The following is a 4,240-nucleotide window of genomic DNA, read 5'->3' on the forward strand; positions in this document are numbered from 1 at the left end:
TTTCAAAAATTCAGATTTTTTTTTAAAATTTAAAACTTTTTTTCAAAAAAAAAAAAATCATCATATCCTTTTCAAAATTTCCTAACCACTTTCTCTCTCCTCAGTTTTTCGAAAATCTTCACTCAATTTTTATTTATTTTATTTTGATTTATTTTTGAAATAAATAAATAAATAAATAAATAAAATAAAATAAATAAAAAGGTAAATCAATCCAAGTTATATCCCTTTATCCATCATGGACATAAGTGGAAATGAACAGTCCAGGAGGACTCTGGGGTCATATTCTAACCCCTCTACTGCTTCATATGGGAGTAGCATCTGCATACCCTCCATTGGAGTTAGTAGCTTTGAGTTGAATCCTCAGCTCATTATCATGGTGCAGCAAAGTTGTCAGTATTCCGGTCTTCCACAGGAAGAACCTACAGAGTTTCTGGCACAATTTTTACAAATTGCTGACACAGTGCATGATAAGGAAATAGATCAGGATATCTACAGACTTACTGTTTCCATTTGCAGTAAAAGATCAAGCTAAGAGATGGTTAAATAACCAACCTAAAGCTAGCATAAGGACATGGAAACAGCTGACAGAAAAATTCCTGAATCAATATTTCCCTCCAAAAAGGATGACACAGCTAAGGCTGGACATCCAAGGCTTTAAACAAAGAGATAATGAATCCCTTTATGATGCCTGGGAGAGATACAGAGAGATGCTACGAAAATGCCCCTCTGAAATGTTTTCAGAGTGGGTTCAGTTAGACATCTTCTACTATGGGCTTGCAAAAGGAGCTCAGATGTCTCTAGATTACTCAGCTGGTGGATCTATCCACATGAGAAAGACAATTGAAGAGGCTCAAGAGCTCATTGATACAGTTGCCCGGAATCAGCATCTGTATCTAAGCAGTGACCCTTCCATGAAAGAAGAGGTTAAAACAGCAACTGCTGAACTCAGTCCTGTAGAACAAGCTGCTGAATTCAATCAGCAATTGGACTTCCTAACAAGGCAGTTAGCCGAATTCAAAGATAGATTACAAGAGACAAGGATGGCTAATATACATATGGAAGAACAGTTTAAGCAAACAAAGCAGCAGCTGTCAAGGCAAATAACAGAAGAATGCCAAGCAGTTAAATTAAGAAGTGGGAAGACATTAAATACCCCACCTCAAGGCATCAAAAATTCAAGAAATGAGCAACCCACCAAAGATTCACCTGAGGACAGTAAGAGCCCAGGGAAAAATAATTCTGGCGCTAAAACGCCAGAAAATGGGTGGAAGGCTGGCGCTGAACGCCCAGGCCATGCCCAAAACTGGCGTTCAACGCCAGAAACAAGGCAGAATTGGCGTTCAACGCCAGAAATGGGCAAGAATCTGGCGTTGAACGCCCAAATGGGGCAGAATCCAGCGTTGAACGCCCAAAATGGGCACATTTCTGGCGTTCAGACGCCAGAAGCAGACAAGGAGCTGGCGTCCAGTTTCATTCCAGCTTCTGACTCTGGCACTCAATTGCCAGTGAGGGATCAGACACACACAAGTGCTGATAACAACCCCTCTAAAAAGGCTTCTTTAACCACTAAGGTTGAAGAATATAAAGCCAAGATACCTTATCCTCAAAAACTCTGGAAAGAGGAGCAGGATAAGCAGTTTGCTCGCTTTGCAGATTACCTCAGGACTCTTGAAATAAAGATTCCATTTGCAGAGGCACTTGAGCAAATACCTTCTTATGCCAAGTTCATGAAAGAGATCTTGAGTCATAAAAAGGATTGGAGAGAAACAGAAAAAGTTCTCCTCACTGAAGAATGCAGTGCAGTCATTCTAGAGAGCTTTCCTGAAAAGCTTAAAGACCCTGGGAGTTTTCTGATACCATGCATATTAGAAGGTAATTGCACCAAGACAGCTTTATGCGATCTTGGGGCAAGCATCAACCTAATACCTGCATCCACTATCAGGAGGCTTGAGTGTGGGGAGGTCAGTTGATGAGATACTACTACCAGCCCACCCCTGTTCCTGACAGATGGCACCGAGGACGGTGCAAAGCCTTAAGTGTGGGGAGGTCAGTTGATGAGCGGGTATTTTATACGCTTTTTGGGGATAATTTCATATAGTTTTGAGTATGTTTTAGTTAGTTTTTAGTCTATTTTTATTAATTTTTAGGAAAAATTCATATTTCTAGACTTTACTATGATTTGTGTGTTTTTCTGTAATTTCAGGTATTTTTCTGGCTGAAATTGAAGGAGCTGAGCAAAAATCTGATTCAGGCTGAAAAAGGACTGCTGATGCTGTTGGATTCTGACCTCCCTGCACTCAAAGTGGATTTTCTGGAGATACAGAACTCGAAATGGCATGCTTCCAATTGCATTGGAAAGTAGACATCCAGGGCTTTCCAGAAATATATAATAGTCCATACTTTGCACAAGTATAGACGATGTAAACTGGCGTTCAACGCCAGTTCTTTGCCCAATTCTGGCGTTCAGCGCCAGAAAAGGATCAAAAGCTGGAGTTGAACGCCCAAACTGGCATAAAAACTGGCGTTCAACTCCACAAATGGCCTCTGCACGTGAATTGCTTAAGTCTCAGCCCAGCACACACCAAGTGGGCCCCAGAAGTGGATCTCTGCATCATCCATCATAGTCTACTCATATTTTGTAACCCTAGGCTACTAGTTTAGTATTTAAACAACTTTTAGAGACTTATTTTGTATCTCATGACATTTTAGATCTAAACTTTGTATTCTCTGACGGCATGAGTCTCTAAATCCCATTGTTGGGGGTGAGGAGCTCTGCTGTGTCTCGATGAATTAATGCAAGTATTTCCGTTTTCCATTCAAACACGCTTGTTCCTATCTAAGATGTTCATTCGCGCTTAACAGTGATGGAGGTGATGATCTGTGACACTCATCACCTTCCTCAAATCATGAACGTGTGCCTGACAACCACCTCCATTCTATATACGATTGAATGAGTATCTCTTAGATTCCTTAATCAGAATCTCCGTGGTATAAGCTAGAACTGATGGCGGCATTCATGAGAATCCGGAAAGTCTAAACCTTGTCTGTGGTATTCCGAGTAGGATTCAAGGATTGAATGACTGTGACGAGCTTCAAACTCCTGAAGGCTGGGCGTTAGTGACAGACGCAAAAGGATAGTAAATCCTATTCCAACCGGATCGAGAACCAACCGGTGATTAGCCGTGCTGTGACAGAGCGCGTGAGCGTAGTTTTCACTGGAAGGATGGAAGGTGGCCATTGACAACGGTGATCCACCAACACACAGCTTGCCATAGGAGGACGTGCGTGCGTGAATCAGAAGACAGAGGAAAGCAGAGATTCAGAAGACAAAGCATCTCCAAAACTCCAACATATTCTCCATTATTGCACAACAAGTAACCTTTAATTTATGCTCTCTTGGTTATTCACAATTCAACTGATAAACATAATTGACTTCCTGACTAAGATTTACAAGATAACCATAGATTGCTTCAAACCAACAATCTCCGTGGGATTCGACCCTTACTCACGTGAGGTATTACTTGGACGACCCAGTGCACTTGCTGGTTAGTGGTACGCGTTGTGAAAAGTGTGATTCACAATTCGTGCACCATCAGTCAGTACCTGACTTCCCGAGGTAAATTCTCTTCTCTGGCACCAATAATTAGGATATTTTAGTTAGATTTTCTTTCTTTTATAAAATAGAATAAACTGCATAGGTTAGAATAGTTGCATGCATGTTCTACTTGATTGAAAAGACAATAATTTTCTTTTAAAAATCTATCTTTGGAATAAAATTTCACTAATTTTTCAAAATTTTTATGATAAATCTGCTTGAGTTGTATTTGGAACATGATGTTTGAGCTAAAGAACACACAACCTGTGAAAGATTTGAGCCTTTATGTATGGTTACATTATTTAACCATAATCATTTTATTCTTGTGTGTTTACTTCTCTATGATTGTAATCTATATTTTGTTTTATCTTATATGTCCAGTATTTATTATATTTACATGCTTGCACATGATTGAGGCCATTATTTGTTTAAACTCACTTATCCAAATCAAGCATACCCTTCTCAATTGCCTTTGTTAACCACTTTGAGCCTTTAAAACCCCATTTGTTCTATATTTTACCACATTACTAACCTTAAGCTGAAAAACAATTGCATATCCCAAATTGAATCTTTGGTTAGCTTAAGATAGAATTGTGTGCACAAGTTAAGTATGGGAAATTGTGGGAACAAAAGTTGTTGAGGGAA

The sequence above is a fragment of the Arachis ipaensis genome, chromosome B1 (assembly GCF_059453495.1).
Source record: "Arachis ipaensis isolate K30076 ecotype BB chromosome B1, ASM5945349v1, whole genome shotgun sequence".
Classification (NCBI taxonomy): domain Eukaryota; kingdom Viridiplantae; phylum Streptophyta; class Magnoliopsida; order Fabales; family Fabaceae; genus Arachis; species Arachis ipaensis.